Below are 21,240 nucleotides of genomic sequence, written 5' to 3' on the forward strand. Positions count from 1 at the left end.
TAAAGTTGCATTTAAACATAGAATACAACATGATTATAAATATTAAACCAATGTACTTTACTTTTTCTCCTTTAGTTATGTTCCACCACAACCTTTCTCTTTCTACCCAAGAAAATAGTATAAATTCTAATTATCTTTATGGTAAGAGACATTGAGCTATATAATGATCTATAGAAAGGAGGCACTCCATTCCAGCGGCTGTTATTTACTTTATCAAGAGCTAACAGTGCAGGGTGCTCAGAGCCCACAGTTCTCCCATGAGTAGAGCCCTTGCTAGATGCTTCCTTGGGGATTAATTATCAGACTCACATATGAAGATGCAGGTGATGGAGGAAAGGCTGCCCTTTTGTGGGCCACTGGAAGGGCTGATGGAAAAAAGGAGGATACCAGGGCAAAAGGAGAGAAAAGGTGGGCCAAGGGTGAGAAGTTTGTGTTCAGATGCTTTCCTCCGTATGACTGTCCACAGTTGGGAAGGGTAGGTTGAGAAGTGAGAATATAACCAAGGCAATGCTGGTCTTTTGTCCCACTTCCTCACTTAAGGCTCCGGAAATCGGCTGCCCACAACAGTCTGGAGTACAGCACAGGAAAGCACGACCAGGTGAGGCAAACCTTGCAGCTCCATTTTCTGGGCCTCCCTCAGTTAATGGAGGTGGAGACAGACTTGGCAGAAGGGCTGCCTGGAGATCAGACAGAGCTGGTCATTTCAGAAGATGGATGGAGCAGCCAACAGGGAGCTCAACTAGAGACCTAGGTGCACCATGAACAAATCTCAAGAGGGCCTACAGAGACCCCACAGTAGGGGCCAATGAGGTAGCTGCAGCCAGGGGAAATCACCAGGCTCTGGCTGTGCAAAATGGGGCAGCCTCTACCTTACCAGAAATCCAGGGTTTACCCTTCAATGCCACAGTACCATCATGGTCAGAGGACAGCATTCTAGAGCCCAAAACAACCAGTCCCCAGCCTTCCTGTCCACTGACAAGCATTGCATGTTCCATGACAGAGTGGAAACCACATACGCACCTCCATGCAGGCAAGGAACCTTGATCCATGGGGTGGAATATGGCTCCAGCCCAGCCATTCGGCCCAAAGCACCAGCAATACTTGAGGCACTGTTAAATACTTGAGGCACTGTTAAAACTACTGTTTTGAAATTAATTCTAATAGTTCTTACCTAAAATCTGCAGGCTGGAGTCGGAGTAAAGGAAATGTATGTCATCTGTGTCTGTTATTTGCTATAATGTTGTGTTGATAAACAATACATCTGTCCTTTTGAGAAAACCATGAATCAGATTTATTGAAAAAGAAACATTTAACTGTATTATACAGGATTTCATCAAACTGGGTTTCAAAATGAGAAATCAAGTGCCTAATGACAAGTTTTAACAAAGTCATATATTAAATTGCCCCTAATGGTAATTCTTTAGTGTTTTTTTTTTTATAGGATCGTTATAACTTTGTTTATTGTTGAAAAAAGGGTTAATCATGAAATTTTTGCAAAGGATTAATTTTATATTCTTGGGATACTTAATGACATCCAAGACTACTGAATCATTTGAATACAAGGATGTTATTCTTAGAATAAGCTCTTCTAGTAATTCCAGATCCAGCCCTGGGTCTATTTAATTTAAGACTGCACTACTTTGATACTTTTCTGAGGGGAATTTTTGAATTTGTCACTGAGAATACACTGGCACAGGGTATATCAAGTATATTTGTAATCAGTGAAAGGAATCATTTTTATAACCAGGAGAAAGCCATGTGGTATGAGCACCATGGTGGGCATTTCTCTGCCCCTGGACTTACAGTTCCATAGAGCTATGAGAGTCTCATAGTGCCCAAGGGCTGGAAACTAATACTGAATTGCAAACATGTATCCATTAAAGTTGGATCAAGGAATTCTCTTCAAAATTACCTGCAAGCTTTTATTCCCAGGAGAACTCTGTAGGTCTCTTAAGTAATTAATGTCCATGAGAGCATTTGACAGCCATTTTGGATTAAAAAAAAAAGTAACCTGGGTCCAAAGAATTATTGAAAGGAAATAAACATGTACAAACAATCTTGAATCAGAAGGAACTGAAATTAGACATCCAAGTAAAGATGAACTACTCTAATACAAGTCTATCATGTGTATGACTAATTACAGTTTCCTTTCCATTAGCAGGAAAAATTGCTGCTACTTAAGGAGCTGGTATGCTACCTCTTATTACTATGATAGATTGCTAGTGCAGTGCCTTCCAAAGTGAGTAATGTCTTGCTGGACATTGGTAATTCACTTAAACTTACTAACATAATAACAGATACAATGACATAACCTCCGGATTCACATTAGCATCTATAGCTCCGTCTGTTCTTGCTGAATCAAAATTAAAGATGTTTGGAGTGAAAACAATGCTTTGGCTACGTGATGTTTTAACATATATCATTTTCTCAGTTGGAGATGCTACAAAACAAGACCAGATCAGAGTTATTTTATCTTCTGAACTTCTTCACCATGTTAACAAATTACCTAAATTTGAAGAAAATTATAACCCAAAAACAAAACAAAAATGAGTTATTCACCCTACTGTGGACCTTTAACGTCTAATAGCATATTTCCATTGTACTCACAAGGAACATTTAAGCAAATGGGTCCAGAAACCTTACGAATTACTAGTAAAATAAATCATTTTTATTGAAATATTTAAAAATTAAATTTCCACAATGTTTAATTAGCACAAAACAACTGAACTTCATCTGACCTCAGTAACTGAGATCAGATGAAGTATCTGAATAAAAAGTAATTTGCTTAAAACTCTATTTTTTTAAGCCCAAACACCTTTGATCTTACACTACTGCAGCTATGATAGCTTTAATCAGTTTTATTTAACTCTAATTAACATCTATATTCTGGTATATTTCACAAAATGCATTAGATATAAAACTGCTTGACAACAGGACACTATATACTGTGGCAAGCTGTAGAAGGGATCATGGTCCTAATTATCAGGACCACTCCAGGGTCCTATTCCTTGGAGTAACCTACTTGGATTAGGGTTCTTTGCAGATGGGAAGAAATTAAGGCTCCTAATATGGGGAGGTTATTCTAAGTTACTCAGGTGGGCCCTTAGGCTGTCACAAGCATCCTCTTAACAGGGACATTTGACCCACACAGGGGAGGAGAGGATATGAAGACAGAGGCAGAGATGGGCAGCCTACAAGTCATTAGCTGAATTAGATTTTCTTTCCAGGTTTCCTCTAAATATTATTTTAAATGGTATGATACAATATTATTTTTTCTGCCCCACTCCAATTCTGGCATCTTGTAGAAGTTCTAAACCAAAGTAATACCCAACCCTGCCATTTCCTTACTCAGAACAATCAATTGCTTGAGAGGTACTATGAGAGGTATGCATGTCCTACTTTACATTGTATTTCTGGATTACGTTCTCCATGTTCAGCTAAAATCTTCATTATTCTATAAAATGAATTCTAAGCATCGATTTCAATATTATATACTTTTGTGAATGACACAGTCTGAATTTTGTTTCCTCCTTTTCTATTTGAAGTTCCTCATTCTAGGATTACTTCTAAGTAACTAAAGTTAGAAACGTACTCGTTACCTCATTAAAGATTCTCTGAAATGGCTAAGAATTGAGCTTCTAAAAATCATTTTTGCTATTAAATTTTTACAGAAATTTGGTACAGGAAAGTCTTTGTGCTTTTTGAATCATTTCCTGTCCTTATTGCAGTGCTCATGAAAAAGAGGCATGCTTTAGCTGAACCAGCTGCTGGGCTGCCAGGAATAGTAAATTACTCCAACACTCCGATCTGATGCGATCCCACTGCACTTTTTTTTTTTCAGCAGGATTTCCTCATTTTTCACAATTATTTGTTTCCACTATAAATTAGCTTCCTAGAAATAGCCTCTATCAGATGTCTACTTAGTTCGGTACAGAGTTGCCACAAACGAAAAGAACCCACAGTTCATTATTTCCACATCCCTTTTATTAAAGTTAAAAATACAGCTTTTTTTTTCATTGAAACTTTCCCTTCTTTCCTTGAAATAGATCATTGTTAAAGTACCAGAAAAAAAATCAAGAGTCTCTAAATCCATTTTGAATTCTTCATGATTATTGAAATTGATCATTAAATGCTTTGGATTTAAAAATAACAGCAATGAAAAGTCATTGATGTGTTTGAGGAACTGGTAGAAAATCAATCCTAGACTCATTCAGTTGGCTTTAGTTTCAGCCGTTCTTACCTGTATTCATGTTTCCAAATATGGATCCTTCTAGTGACATTCAGATGAATATGTTCATTAATTTAACTACCGGAGAGATCTTAGCAATGCAACACACCCCAGGAACCGACCTCATCTTCCTGATTTGAGTGAGCCATTTCTGTGATAGTCTACTTATTCTTAGGGGCATAAATCATTTTGATTATATAAACCAGAAGAGGGGATTTCCCCCTGAGTGTCCCTCTGGTGGTCCCTCCTGTGGCACAGGTTGCCGTCCCTCACTCTTGCTCACACAACAGAGCACATTGGCAGATGGGAAATTTTCATTTTTTTATTCATTCTTTTTTGTTATTGATGCTTTTCATTCATACATATATACATGAATATTATTTTTCTCTTTGTTTCCTTTCCCTTTTTCTTTTCTGTAAAATTTTTATTCTGCTTTCTTTTTTTTTAGTTCCTTCTCTTTTTGCTTCCTTTTTAAGTTTTATTTTTTATTGGTTTTATTTTTGTTGATTTTTTAGCTTCTTAGTTTACTTTGTGTCTTTTTCACCCTTTTCTATTGTTGGCATTGTGGTTGTTATTTTTGATTTTTACTTAATTTCTTTATCTGGTTTCTATTGATTGCTGTTCCTTTTCTGCTTTCTATGCTGGGGCTCAAGCCCAGCGCTTGGAGCACGTTGAGTATGTGCTCTGAGGCTGAGCTATAGTTTCAGCCCAGCTCAGAGAAACTGCACATTACTCCAGCCATTACCTTCCTGATTGAACTTTGGAAGATACTTAAACTTTAAGAATAGGGAGAAAAAAGTCCTGGGTCACTGACCCAGCCCCAAACAGGCACTGCTGAGCAAGAGCTGAAATTCCACTCCAGGACATTCACCCCCACAGCAACAGCAGAGAAATAACACAACGGTGGTGAATTCTGCATCCATGAGGGAACTCAGCATAGGCTGCTTCCTTACCTATCAGAGCACACACTGCTGACAAGCTGGAGGAAGAACCCCAGAGGGTGCCACCCACACATCTGGCTGTCTACATCGCCCCTGCCTGAACTACCAGAGGGATCCCATTCCTGTGAGAATTAGGTCTTTTAGAATTAGGGAAATTAGGTCTCTCAGACTCTGACACACACATTGTTTCAAAATCCTCTAATCACAGCCAAAGAAACCATAGGGAAACTCCACCATGAAGCTCAGTTGTAATGAAAATCAACACTAAACAACAACCCAATATCCCAGAACACAAAATCAAGAGAAGGCTGCTGACTAGGAAGGCCCTTGCATAAAAGTGGAAGAGATATTTATTCCAACAGATGTACAAATCTCAACATAGAAATAATAAATATGAAAAACAAGGCAACATGGTACCTTCTAAGTTCACAATCCTCTAGTAAATTATTCCAAAGATATTGAAATAGATAAAATTCTGAATAAGAATTCAAAAGAATGAGTTATAAAAAAACTCAGTGAATTCTAAGAGAATAAAAACAAATAGCTAACTAAGAAAGACAATGCAGGATACAAATGAACAATTTTATAAAGAGACAGAAATTTTGAAAACATACCAAGCACACATGGTTGAAATAAGTCAGAGTAAAATCTCAGTTGAAAGCTGCTTCAATAGACTAGAGCAAAAGGAAGGGGAAAAAAGGCATTTCAGGACTTGACAGAAATAAAAATAAGACTCTAAAATATGAAACATACAAGATCTCTGGGACCCCTTTAAAAGACCAAACACACATATGCAGAAGAGATGAGGGAGAACAGGGCTGAAGGTATGGAAAAACTATTCAGTAAAATAATTGAAGAATTATTTCCGAAATCTTGGAAAGCCATGGGTATCCAAATACAGGAGGCATTTAGAACTCCAAATAGACATGATCAGAAAAGAAGGCTTCCTTGACATAGTATAGTTAAGCTGCCAAAAGTACAAAACAAATAAAGAATATTAAAAACTTCAAAAGAGAAGTTCCAAGTACATTTAAAGGCAAACCCATCAGAATCACAGCAGATTTCTTTGCAGAATCTCTAGAGGCCACAGGAACACAGGATGGTGTGTTTTAAGTCCTGAAAAGAAAATAACAGCTAATCTATATTACTATTCCCAGCGAAATGATTCTTGAGAATTAAAGATGAAATAAAGATTTCCCAGGACAAATATAAACTAAGAGAACTATTACCACTAAACCAGCATTAAAAAGGATATTTAAGGGAATCCTATATACCCAGAAGAAGGTAAAAGATAAATACCACAAGAGTACAGGAAAGGATACATATCACTAGAAGAGTAGGTAAGCAAATGAAAATTCGGAAAGAATAAAACATTATCAACATGGAAATCATCAAATCTCGAATATAAATTTAAAAAGACAAAACAAAAATAAGGTAATCAAAACAACCAGAAGTAAAACAACAAAATGACAGGAACAACCACCCACCTTTTGGTAATAAACTTAACAGTAAATGGTCTTAATTCTCCAACTAAATGATGTGAATTGGCTGATTGTTTTCAAAAATAAGACTTGATAATATGCGGCCTGCAAAAAACTCACCTCATTGGCAAAGACATATACAGACTAACAGTGAAAGAATGAGAAAAGATATTCCTAACAAATGGAATCCAAAAGCAAGCAGGATTAACATGTCTGGGGTTAAACAAACAAACAAACAAAACCAGACTTAAAGCCAAAATCACTTAGAAGAGATAAATAAAGTTGCTATATGTTGATAAAGGAAACAATTTATCAAGAAAACATAATAATAATAAATATACATGCCCTGAACATCAGAATATCCAATCTTATAAAACAAATATTACCATGTATAAGATTAGATATAGGACCCAATACAATAATAGAGGGTGACTATAATACTCCACTCTCACTAGAAGATAGATGAGGCCATACTACCAAAAGTGATCTACAGGTTTAGTGCAATTCCATCAAAATACCGATGACATTCTTCACAAACTAGAAAAACTTATCATAAAATTCACATGGACCTACAAAAGACCCCAAACTGCCAAAGCAATCCTGAGCAAAAAGGGCAATGTTGGAGGCATCTTAATACCTGATTTCAAATGTACTACAGAGCCATAGTATCAAAAAAAGCCATGGTATTGGCATAAAAACAGACACATAGACCAATGGAATAGAACAGAGGACCCAGAAATAAACTTGCGAATCTATAGCCAACTGATTCTTCACAAAGATGCCAAAAACATACACTGGAGAAAAAAAGAGCCTCTTCAACACATGGTGCTGTTAAAACTGGGTATCCACATGTAGAAGATCAAAACAAGAGACCTCTATCTCTCACCCTGCACAAAATCACCTTAAAATAGACAAAGACCTCAATATAAGACCAAACACTTTGAAGCTGCTGGAAGAAAACACAGGAGAAACTGTTCAGGATATTGGCACGGGCAATGATTTTCTGCATAGGACCCAAATAGCTCGGAAAACAATAGAGAATTGATAAATGGAAGCACACTAAATTTAAAAGGTTCTGCACAGCAGAGTAAAAGTCAACAGAGTGAACAAACAACTGTCAGAACAGGATATCTTTGCCAACTATTCATCCAACTGAAGATTAATATGCAGAATGCATAAAGGACTTAAAATCTTAACAAAACAATAAGTAATCCTATCAGAAATGGGTTAATTATCTGAGTAGATACTTCTCAAAGGAGAAAGTATAAAAGGTCAATAAATGTATGAAAAAATGCTCAATATATTTAGCCATCAGGGAAATAAAAATCAAACTACATTCAGATTTTCTCTCACCCCAGTCAGAATTGCTATTAAAAAAAATGCTAGTGAGGATGTGGAGAAAAAGGTATTTTTACACACTGTTGGTGGGAGTGTAAATTGGTAGAGTCACTATGGAAAACAGTAAGAAATTTCCTCAAATAACTAAAAATGCAGAACTATTCATAATAGCAAAGATATGGAATCAGTCCAGGTGCTTATTTACAGATAAATGGATAAGAAAAACATTATGTTTGTGTGTGTATACACACACACATATATGCATGCATAAATGTATCTATCTATATGTATATATATGAGGTACCATGTACATATACATCATATATATAAAATGTATATATCATGTGTATATGCCATGTATATGCCATGTATATATATAATGGACATACCTTGTATATACCATGCATATACATTTGATTTTAAAAATTCAAGATTGAATCTTGAAACAGAATTGAACTGAAACTGAACTTGAAATTTTATATATGGTAGAAAATGTACATATGGAAATCACGTTATTTGTAGGAATGTGGCTGAAACCGGAGGACACCATATTAAAGGAAGCAAGCCAGACACAGAAAGACAAGTATCATATGTTTTTTTCTCATGTACAAACTTCAAAAAAATGTAGATGACCGGGAAGTATAAGTAGAAGAGGGCCTTATTAGGGAAGGAGAAGGGGAAGAGAGAGAGGGCAAGAGAGGGGACAAGGGATGGTGGACATGATCAAATGTCAGTATATGTAAGTATGTCAGTGTCACATTGAAACCCACTGACTTGTAAAATCAACAATCAATATGTATTAATAATTATCATCATAATAGAAGGTCATGTTTCATACAGGAAGCAATGGCCAAATTCACAAGAATGGAGGGGCACTTTGTAACTGGACGACAAAGTTAGCAGTGTGGCTTGAACACAGGTGTGCACAGGGAGGTCAGGGTTGATGAAGACTGAAGATGAGCCTAATACAGGCAGGATCTGTATATCACCAAAGGGGTCCAAGATTCATTTTGTAGACACCAGGAAGTGAATTAAGGATGTTAAACAGAGGGTAGCAAGATCATGGTGGTGCCCTATATTGGGTAGATTTGCAAATGTTTGAGAGAATACTGACAGGAAGATTTGTTACCAGAGTCGGGCAGAAATGTAAGATTCCAAAATAAAAGAACATCATTAAAAATGAGTGAAATAGAATTAGAGGAAAAATATGAGAGTGGCCTTGTGGGAACGTTTGTCTCTAATTGCCAGCAGTGGGTAATGGAATGGAGTGGTCAAGAACATTCCCTGCCTCCTGGATCACAATCCCAGCAATTTACCACACACTATTGAGCTCTGTCAAGTTGTCACTGTTAAGAATGTAACATTGTAGGTCTATAAGGAAATATCTGTGCTGGTTAAAATAAAACCAGCCCCTCAGAATTTGAGGTGTAAATCTGATGTAGTGTTTTAACTGTCCATTACTGGCATACAATTAAGTGTTTTTGATTCTGTAATAAAACAATTATGGAAATTATGTTTTACATTGTCAAGTTAAGTGGAAACCCATGATTAAATTTTAATTTTTACATAATTGTTTAAGTATACAAGGCACATTAGAAGACACCTTTAGGAAACAGAATGTAGAAATATTCTGATTAGGCACATAAACTGATGCGTCTAAATTGTACCCAGGTCCAGAGCACCAATTGGTTATTAATAGCTTTCTACAGACTAAGTAATAGGGACAGACTGCTTTGTGAACAGGACCTCTCCACAGGTTAGAAATACCACAGACTTAGGGAAAAGGAGTCAAGGAAAAATGATGGGAGACTGTGCAAGTCGTATGGTGTCTATAGAGTCTAGTGGTAGTTTACACCAGTGCAGGAGTGGAAGTATGGAGACTAGCAAGGCCATGTTGATGGAGGATGACCAGTAGTTGCCTTTGATGTTTCTGGACACAAAGAAACTCAATCCATACTTAATGAGCATCCTCCAGGTACCACACACTGTGAAAGTTTCTTTACAGAGAATGGGCAGTAAGTATGCAAGAGGACCTCACTGACCAACTAGCGACAGGGGGAATGAACGTCTAGACAGTGACTGATCAATTTTATTTACTAGATACTTAGTAAATACCACAAAGGAGCGGACTTGGGGGCTCATAATTCCCTCATGAGGCAAAACCTTTTTGCTGGCATGTTGCAGATTTTTCCAGGTGGAAGAATAGGGAATGATCTTTTGGCAGAGGACACGAGCTAGTTCAATGGCCTTCAAACATAAAGGAGCTGAAATGTTTAACTGTGTGGAATGCTAACCAAGGACCCAAGTTAGGTGCATGAGCTGGGCTGACCTGGATATGCATTTGGAGAACTTCTTGAGATCAGTCATTGTAGGGTTTCTTATTTTCAATGAAAATGTGTCATATTTTAATCTCAACATTCAAGAAATATGACGATGGGAGACATTTATGCAGAAGTGAAATACTCAGACTTGCGTTGGAAAGGAAGTCTAATGTCAAGGGCAAGGATGTAGCTGGAGAGTGTAACACTAGAGTTAGAGCATTGAACAGCTCACTGCAGTAGCCAAGGGTTAAAGCCATAGGGCCAAGTGGCAATGTGGCAAAGCAAAGAGGAGCTGAAGGAAGTCTGAAGGACACTGACAGGGAATACAGAGGTAAGGGTTAGTTTTCCCTAGCAGTCAGTTGGGACACAGAAATATAAGTGACAGGAGAGATATCATCAGATGCGTTTATCAGATTTTCAGGCAAGAAAGAATCAGAGCAAAGGAAGATGACACTCTCTCCCACTTAAGTAGGACTCCACCCAACTCAGCACAGCCCTCAAGGGGCTCCTAGCCTCTCAAATCAGTAAAACAATGAGATTAAAGTCTGTGGTGCAGTTACTGTTAAAATAAAAATTCCCTTATTAATATATTCTAAGCTGGTAACAGATCTCCTGGAGAAATCAGTGTTCAGTAGCATCATTCAATTCAATTAACATTTATTTGCTTCTATCGTGTTCTCTGCTCTGTGTTAACCTCCCAGGGAAATATATTAAAAAAAAAAAAAAAACAGAAAAATACTAACAATTCCAAACTCTTTACATATAATGTGTTTTCTTGCCACAGATTCTTCTTTTCTTTTTTTTTTTTCCTTTTGGTTCTGCGGATTGAACTCAGGGGTACTTAACCACTGAACCACATCCCCAACACTTTTATATTTTATTTTGAGACAGGGTCTCTGAGTTGCTTAGGACCTCACTGAGTTGCTGAGGCTGGCTTTGAACTAACAATCCTTCTGCCTCAGTCTCCCAAGCTGCTGGGATTTCAAGCATGTGCCACTATGCCCAGCTCTTGCCATAGATTCTTATGTGACTGATTTTATGTGCCTCCTAATTTGGAAGCTGTGCTGTATCTGCTGGCGAAAGAGGCTTCTGACAGTGCACTTTAGAGTCTTGGGATTAGGAATATTAGTCCCGAATTAGAGATTTAATCATTTTATTTTAGACTATTATACTTTGTTGTATAATAGTCTAGCTATTAGTGCTTAGGGTAGAAACCCCAAAATTCTTTGTTAATGATTTTTACTTTGGTAGAAACCTTTTTATTGTTGCTGCCTATGTAAAATAGGGGAAAAGAGCAAAATTCACATTGAGACACTATTTGTGTTTCTTCATCTCAACACTGTGTTGCCCCATTGTTGAAGAGCCATTAGACATTACCATCAGTCCACATTATTTATTAAAATCTGTATTTTTTATGAAAGCTAAATTAAAACATGAATTTTCAAGAAAGTAACCAAAACTTTTGGTGGCTCATTTGCGTGTTGATGTTGATTTAAACATCAATGTCATGAATGCTGAATAATCCTGAATAATCTTGATTTAGGAAAACCACCAAAATCATGAATTCAGAGAATCTAAAAGGGCAGGTAACTTTTCAAACACGAATCTTTGCTTCCTGGGCAGAGAAACACATTTTTAAAAGAAAGTATTTTAAAAAGGGCACACACAGTCTCCTTTCCCCTAAGAGAAATAGTCCACTTTACCTACCACTGTAATCTATTCAACAAATTTAGACACCTACTGACTTGTTCAGCTTAACACAGAAAGATATCATTATTTTGTATTCAAATATCACTCAAAATGATTGATTTACTTTTCAGTGGGAAAACTGGCTCAGCACGTTGCCTGGCTGACACTCGCTTTTCCAATTTTTGAGCTGCCCCTTGTCCTAGCTCTAAGTGCACATCCCATATTATATTCCTGATTGAGGAATGTTCATGAACCAGTAGCTTTTCTTCCACAGCCAACAGCCACATGATTAGGTACTAAAAGCTGACACTTGTGTGCCACTCCATACTTTAGCACAGACAGGATTCCAAGCTCGACTAAACAACAGTCCCCTGTCTGCTTGTCTTCCTTTGGTACAATGCTGTCGATTTCCCTGTCTGGTCCTCAGGGTATTCATGGCATTCTTTAATGCAATCTGCTGATCAACAAATGGAATATAAGGCTGGAGGAATTCTCCTTTAGATTTTACAGTACCTATTTTTAGGTGTAAAGTAAGGAATAAGTAAAGAAAGGATTTTAGGATGAGTAAAGAAAGGAGTATCAGAAACACAGGAACCATTTTAAAACCAAGATGCTGATTACTTTATCACAAAGTTCGTTTTTAGAAATGATCAAAAGATGATGTTTTAGTAACATTTAACAGTAAAGATGTTAGACTTTCTTACCTAAAACTATACTTTAAGAAAAATTGAATGCAAGAATTTTTTTGTTATCGAAATGAGTTGGTTTAAAACCAATTTATTACTGTTCATACATACACACATTTAATGTTGTTTCTCCATACCCAGATACACACTCTGGACCTCTTGTTTGTAATTTTATGTATATATATACATCCAACAGGCAAGTATAAGTCTGTTTCCTGAAAAGAATGTCAGAAACTGGTCACCAAGACATTGTAATCTTCCAACTCATAAGATAGAGACTTAAAAAGTCATTAATAAGTGACCTGCCATTTTGTGAAGTGTTGCCTTTAGGGATAATAAAGAATACCCACTTATTTCAAGAATATACAATTCTTGCTGTACTGCTTTCCCTACTTGGACATATCAAAGCTTTAATAAGGTGATCCTGCCTGTGGACCCATTACATTTCTGCTTACATTACTGGATGAATATTCTTGATACATAATTTATTAAAAGATTAGCTCTGTTTGCTTGAGGTATGTCAATCCAAAATAGCTCATGCATTAAAAACTGGAGTGCACTATCAGTCCATTCTCCCCTCTTCAATGTCTTTGTTAGCTTCTGCCTTCCCCTTGCCTATCCTTGCTTGGGTAATGTGTGCTACTTGTAACTCTTCCTGATCAGCCTATGCTGGCCTCCTAAAGATGACTGTGCACATGAACCATATAGCCTTAAAACACTGTTTTAGCAAACCTATGGTCTTCCTTGTAAAGCTGTGTGGTGGTGCAATCCAAGAAAACACATTTAGATCGACTAATTTTAAGCCCTCTTCTGACTGATGTTCAGTACTCATTTGACACAGAGTACTTTTTTGGGGGTTCTGTTATTTCTCACTGTATTTTTAAACAAATAGCTCAAACCTACAAGAATTACACATAACACACACATTTTCCACCTTTACCAAATTAGATTCATAGTAGGAGTCTTCCTTAGACATATGAAATATATATTTTAAATGTTTATGTAAAGAATACATATGCATTATATTTAGTATATCTTTCTATATACACACATATATAGATGCTTTCATATGTGGTACTTTAAAATAGTTTCTGACAAACTCAGGGCTGGAGTGTTGAACAAAAGCAATTACAATAACTACAATAGTTATTATAATAAATCCTTAAGCTCTATTTTCTTTCTTTCTCTCTCTCTCTCTCTCTCTCTCTCTCTCTCTCTCTCTCTCTCTTCCCTCACTAACTCATGGAGGAAGTCATTCTAAATCTCTCATCACTGCTGAAATGCTACTTCTAAAAACAATATGCTTAATGATAAACTAATAAGGTGGTTAGTAGAGTCAGTTATGCATTTTCAGGACTTGTTATCTTTTGCTCACAGTGTTTTAAATGACATAAACCTCATGATAGGTTTAAAGTCACCACTTTTCATTTTAATTGTTAATACTTTTTACAGATTAATAACAATTTAAGATAATATCCATACTGAAAGATATTTAATAGACATCTTTGTACCATGGCAAACGCAATGGTTTCTTGTTTAATCCAAGGACACAGGTTATTATTAATCACTGAATTATTCAGTTAGCCAGTAACTACTTGCTGAATGATGGACACTGGAAAAGTATGCAGGAGTAAGACAGGGATTGCCTTCCACAAGCTGACCATATAACTAGGTTGGTGGATTCATAAGTCAGTCCTTGCAAACGAATTGAGCATGATCTGTCAAAGAGGCATGTACACAGTATAGAGGTGCAGAAAAAAAGGAGGGGGAGATAGTTTTAAAAGGAAGAGTCAAGTTCTATAGATGACAGAACAGGTAAATCTGTGACTGGAAGGAAGACTAGGAGCTTGATTGATGGACAGCATGTGCCGTCATGAGGAGGCTCAGGGGATCACAAAAGGCTGGAGCGTTTCTGGGTGGGACTTGGTCAGCACAGAGGCTAAGGAGACACCAGGGAGGTCCACCTTTCTGGGGGGTTCACAGAGCCTCAATTCCACCCACTGCCAGTCCCTCTTCAGCAGACTCTGGCCTTCAGGGAATCATCTTTCACTTCATTGGCAGTGCAGCATATACTTAAGCTTGCGTCTCTCCCCGCACCATGATTACGCTATGTTAAAGTTCTGTGCGCCAGGTCACAAACTCCCACTGATGACAACTCTTTCTATTTTCTGTCTCCAAGATACGTTAGACTTCAAGTCTGAAAACCTTGCATCTCTCTCTTACAGGTTATGATACTGAGTGAAACACCTCACTCCTTGGTTTTTAGAGATGCTGTTTTAAGATACATTAGATTGATATCTGACTTAATTGGTCTCTCTTAGAAGGAGACTATTAAAGTCACAAATAATTTTTAAAGTAAATATGAATAATATATGATGGCCAATAAAACCTGAAATTAGTAAGAATCCATGAGGAATTGTGCATTCAGTAGGAATGGCAGTCCAGCCCCATGACCCTTCTTTTTCTTTGCAATGCATTTCAATCCTAATGTGAGACTTCTACATATGCCTTTTGGCAGTGCCTAGGGATTAGCAGTACAGAGAAGGCAGGGCCCAGGGAAGCAGGACAGAAGAAGTACCACGGGCATCTCCCCACAGCCCCTTTGCAGGGGCAGCAAAGTAGCAGCAGGCCTTCACCATCCCACTGTACCAGGGCTCCTACCTGGATAGCACCCCAAGCCCCCTCCACAACCTGCACTGCCCTCATCCTGGGAAAACTCTACTATGGCTAAAGCTACTGCAAAAATAAATAAGAGGAATAAAGGGGAGCATGCACAGCAGCCCTAGATAACATTTATGATCTGCATGAGAAATAAGTTGGTTGAATTTCCATGTGAAAGACTCCCTGGCTGCCTATGTGGATGGATCCAGAGATGAAAAAAAACAAACACTGCCATTGTTTCCGAGGGTTTATAATTAACATGTGAGGGAGCAGGACTTGGCTTTCTGGTCTGAGTGAGACATGTCAGCCAGGCAATCCCTGAGCTGGAGAGATGGTCACAAAGCATGTGCCCACGCTCTTGGCTTGCCACTGCCCGGTTTATCAGTGCTTTCCACCTTGGGAACAAATTATGACTCATTTGGAAAATGTCACCCATTATAATTACTGAACTTTGTCCAATACAAGCCCAGAGGACAATACCTTAAGCTGGTTCGTAATAAGACAAATACCGAATCCCATCTTGAACATGTGATTATGAAAGTGAAAGTTCAAGCCCTTATTCTCTGCCCTTGGTGATGCAGACCCTAGGCCTCCACCTGCTTTCTTATTTGTCCCCTTCCTCTCCTCAAAAGGAAAGTCATTTATAATTTGGTAACAGCCCAGCCTTCATAACAAATTAAACATTGCTCTGATACTCCCTGATAGACCTAGAAAAACCCATGAGTTTTGGGCATTTTTATTTTCTTTAATTAGGTTGCCAAATCCAAGTCTTTTTTGCATTTTGTAATTTGATTGAAATTATTTGTTCATCTTTATTTTTTTTTAATTCTGGATCTAACAAAAGAGATCTTATAATTGGGCACATTTCTAAAAGTCCCCTAAATACAACATATGGCAAGAACAGTTTCAAATTCAGAGGAGTCCTGCCATACATTACTCGAACATCACACTACATGATAATTTGTGATAATGTCTTCACAAGTTCCCGTGAAGGTGATGGCTGCCATTCCTTGCCACGGCTGTGATAAACCAGCCTAGCAAAATGCAGCACAGAGAATACTATGGTTATTTGCTTCTTTTCATTTCTTAGAAACTAAGCCCTCTAAAGGTTTAATAACCACTTTAGGCTTTCACAACTCGTAAATGGTTTTGAACCCTGGGCTTTCTGATTGTAAAATCTGCTCCTCATGATAATCTCATCCTCCCCAGGGAACTAACTGGTAACTTAGTAAGAGTAGCACAGTGCTCCTACACACTAGACAAAATTAATTTATGCAATTCACATTATGTGATAAGATCTGTCATTACTAGTCCTATTTACAGATAAGAAGACCAAGGCACAGAGAAATTAAATGACTTGCCAGCTTTGTAGAGCTGGAAAATGACAGAAATGGGTTGCCGCCTCAGGAAGTCTAACTGTAGGGTCTGCTTACATGTAAGCACTATGTCACAATATGACAAAATGAATATATCACCTATCACCAAGGTATTTGTTTCAATTGTATGCAAACATTTTATTGTCAAACTAGCTCCATATAAATGAAATTGAATAAACAATTTTTAAAAAACCTACTTGTGAAGAGCCTTGATGTTGTATATCATGATGGGGATGGATACATTCATTCAGTCCACAGGCCACTGAGAAACTTGTAACAGAAGTATGTGCCATTACTCTGCATATCTAAATGGGCACACAAAAAAGATGAAAAGGATCAGTCAATAAGTATTATTTCATATCATTTGCACGAGAGTATCTTTTGCATTTGTACCATAATAGTAATAGATGTTTGACAAGCAATCTAGTGGAAAGACATTCATTACATACCTCTGTTTTGCACACAATATGAAGTACAGCCATGGGAATGTACTGTTTAGTCAATAAATGTTACATATGATCAAAAAGTAAATTTACTTGTGAATTGCTACAATGTTTCTGAAAAGCCATACATTTATCAATAAGAAACAAATCAAACAAAAAAAATCAAGTTTGTTCTAAGATACAGAGTTTTTAGGAGGCCAAAGTGCTGAGCCTATGCCTGCCTATGAAATTTCATTTAATCTTCACAACAAACCTACAATTAGGTAGTCCTCTCATTTTACAAATTCGAAGACTCTAATAATACAGCAATTGGCCCAGGTCTCTGCACTCTCTGGAGCATGCTACTTTACTGTACCATTCTGAATGTGCACAGTACGTGGCTCTTGTGGGGACTTGTGCATCATGTGTCCTACAATGTGAGAGATAGCACGAGCATCACACAAAGATGTGTCTCATAGGTTTTCTTCTCCCCTGCACTTCTCTAAAATACAGGATGACACCCTACTGATCTTTGTATGTCAAACAGATATATAGTGAGATCTCACTTTAGGATAAAGGAATTGAAACAAAAATATTTACTGAGTCCATGAATAAATGAACAGCAGCCACGAAAATCAGAATTAGCATCCATTTTTTTTTTTGGTCTAAATTCACAGTTTTGTCAATCCTATAATTCACTTGCCAATGTTATCTTCTGGTTTGCAATATAACCGCAAGGAGAAAAGGCAGAATGAATAATCTAAAATCATTCAGAAAATTACATGCGAGTTAGTTTACTTAGAAAGTTTCTTCCAAAATAATAAAAAAAGGTTAAATTATTTTTTAGAAAGAAAAAAAAATCTACTTTCCACTTCTAACAGGACCTACATACCTTCCCGAATCCCAGCACCATGGGGAAGAACTGTAGGAATACTGAAACTATCAAAGCCACAGGCAGAAACTGCAGGCACCATGGACTAGACAACTAGGAATCAGGAGTGGCTGCCTTGGAGTGGAGATGCTGCAGAGACACAGCCAGCATGGGGACCCTGATGGCGAGACCACTTTATCCTCTGGGGAAAGCAGGGCTGTGGTGTGGTGGCCAGGGCTGAGCAGATGACAACCCCACTGCCTGTTTCCGTGTGGCCTGTGAACTAAGAATGGATCTACATCTCTACATTTTGAAACGAATTTAAAAGATTGTGCAAATTAATTGAATTTCAAATTACAGAGTCTATAAATAAAGTTTTATGGGAAGGCAGCCATAGCCATCCATTTACATACTGTCTCTGGCTTCTTTCATGATTCAGTAACACAGTTGAGTAGTTATGACAGAGACAGTATGACCCGAAAAGCCTAAACATACATATATAGTCATGCCTTCGTATTCTGGGGGGATCAGCTCAGAACACTTTGGATGCCAGAATCCCTGGACGCTTAAGTCATCTATTAAAAATGACACCGTATTGCATATAATCCACACACATTCTCCTATGTACTTGACATCATCTCTGGATTACTTATAATACATAATACAATGTCAGTGCTATGTAAATAGTTCTTATACTGTATTGTCTAGAGAAAGAAGACAAGAAAAAGTCTACACTTGTTTAGGGTAGATGCAAATTTTTTCCAAATATTTTTGATCTGCCATTGGTTGAACCCATGATGTGGGCTGACTGTACACTCCCTAACCCTTTAAGGGAACTGCTGATTTCTGGTCTGGAGAATTGTGAGGTCCTGATGTAGAGAATATTTTATTAGAGGAAGGGGGTTGCTCAAGGCAGACTCAAGACAGGAGTTGGAATCTCCTTCCTAGAAGAGGGCTGAGAACCTTAGGGACAATTCACCAGTGACACTGCATCTCACAGGGAAGGGCATCTCTCTGGAGACGGTGGGGCTCTGTCCTGGAGGAGGCACCTGAGAGGAGTCAAGTTAGCCACACTTCCTCTCTGGCACACTGCTGGACCAGGGAGGATGCATGGGGAAAGCTGGCCACCAGGAGAGTGCCATTCTCCAGCTGGTGCTCTCCAGGGCCTTGACTGCCTCCTTGCATAAGGCACCTCCAGATGGCAGTTACCTTAACCAGCTGTCGCAGGGGAGGTTTGAGAGAGAGAGGATGCCGAGAGCAAATGAAAATATCTAAGCAGGTAAAAAGAGACTCCACCCATCCCACTGAAGGGCCACGAGAGGACACAGCAAGGATGCACAGGTGGACAAAGAAGCAGAGTGAAACAAGCCTGCAGCAGGAAGGTGAAGAGGGTCCGCCAGGCCACATGAGGGGGGCACAGCCTTTGTGGAGAGGAGGCCTCTACCGCTGAACAGCACCAAGGAAAGTTCCAACAGTCGTGTAAGAACCTCTGCTTTGTGCTCTCCACAGAACGTGAGAGAACAGACAGCAAAATTTTGAAGTTTTATCTTCAAACAGAGAAGTTAAGCTCCAATAAATGAGAAGACACCTAAGTGGTTTCCCATTACAATTGCATCTTGGAGTGAAGAGAAGATGGGATTGAGCCGGAAACTTGGCTCTGAACACAAATTCCAACATTTTCTTGCTGCATGACCTAGAACACCTGACCTTCCTGCCCAAGCCCCACTTCCATTACCTCTAAAATATGGTTGTTATGAGAGCTGTAGGAACAAATGTGCATGGAATGTCTAGCGAGCTGCATGTCTCCAGATATTCACCAGCAGATTATCTTCTTAGACCTGCCTGGCTTACTTCCTCTCCCTCCTTTGCTCATGCTAACTCAGCCCCAGGATTATTGCAGCGCTAGGAAAAAGATTGCGAGACATGAGGGCTCTGTATGCTGTGCCCTTCACTCTGATCCTCCTGCTCTCTCCAGGGGCACCACACTTTTGAATTCTGGGCTCTTCTCTAAATGGTAAACTGGGATTCATTTGCAAAAAAAAAAAAAGTAACTTCAAATCAAATTCAGAACCATCTTTGGTCCTTTGGGCTGAAATATACTGCCACAAGTTTTGTGCATAAATTATTAAAATTCACATCATGTCATTATCTGTTTACAGTCTGTCTTTCCCAGGGCTATATGTCTTGGTCATTCTGACTGATGTGACATCACATCAAGATGACTATTACAGTCTCAGAGGAAGACAGACACACAAAACAACACACAGATGTGTTTCTGCCTACTGATTGGCCTGGCAGTGAGGATCCAGTCTCTCCTGAGTCTTGTTGAACAGATGGCATCTCCCTCATGCCAGCCACACTTGGGGTGTAACTGTAACTGTGCCTACCTGCTAGGTGCAAGACAGGTTCTGATACTGAAAAAAAAATTGCAAATAATAAAACAAAAAGACAGTGGAGTTGCGGATTTGGTGTATAAAGAATGAACACTTAGCACTTTGCTGGTGACACTGACCATTTAATTATCTGGAGAGCCATCTGGATATGCACAAAATAACATCAATCTCTTCCTTTAAAGATGTGGGCAAATCAGTTTTATGAATAGTTCCCAATAACAATCTTCCCTCCTTTCTTGACCATGAACCATGTGCCAAACTCAGGTAGGCAGAGCTGCTGAGTCAGCTGTCATGGCCTTTATTGTTTCAGAAGAGGATACTGAAGGCAAAAACGGAATTATATTTCTTGACTAAAGTCATACTGCTAATAGAAACCTAAGGATATGAAGTTTAGGTCTTTCCACAGACCAAACTAAGCTTGTTCTCACTGTTAGTAAAAGATGCTTTTAACATACCACTTATTGTATAAAGAGTCAATAAATGGTTAATTTTGCTCTTATTAACAATACAACCCAACAGAAGGGAAACAGGTTATACTTATACAAAGCTTTATTGCCACAGTGAATGTAGAAGTTAATGCTGCCATAAGGAAATGTTCATAAGAATGTAGGGTATAAAATGTTATATACATTATATATGGTCAATTAGTAAGAATTAGAGGACTGTGGTTGGAAGTGAGAAGACTGTGTAATTGTAGCTAATTTAATTGAAGTTACTCAATTTCTCTAAGATGGTACAAATAGGCTTGAGTTCAAATTTATCTTTAAAAGATAATGTGTATACATTTCTAGGTTTGGTGATAGCATCCCGGACCCCCATGTATGGAAACTCAT

General features: G+C 38.2%; 1 protein-coding gene across 9 annotated transcripts in view; it reads right to left on the reverse strand.

Moving 5' to 3' along the window:
• Positions 1-21,240, reverse strand: part of Chrm3 (cholinergic receptor muscarinic 3) — a 434,005-nt gene that overhangs the window by 280,960 nt on the left and 131,805 nt on the right. For 7 of the 9 annotated variants that reach the window (XM_058575017.1, XM_058575019.1, XM_046432146.2 and 4 more), the window contains exon 2: positions 16,919-17,026. The exons of the other annotated variants lie outside the window; for them this stretch is intronic. The gene's annotated coding sequence lies outside the window, so the exon portion shown is untranslated. The remainder of the gene's footprint in view (positions 1-16,918; positions 17,027-21,240) is intronic. 9 annotated transcript variants of the gene reach the window in all.

The sequence above is a fragment of the Marmota monax genome, unplaced genomic scaffold (genome assembly GCF_021218885.2).
Source record: "Marmota monax isolate L192 unplaced genomic scaffold, Marmota_monax_Labrador192_F-V1.1 WCK01_AAM20220418_F8-fsc00071, whole genome shotgun sequence".
NCBI classification, from domain to species: Eukaryota; Metazoa; Chordata; class Mammalia; order Rodentia; family Sciuridae; genus Marmota; species Marmota monax.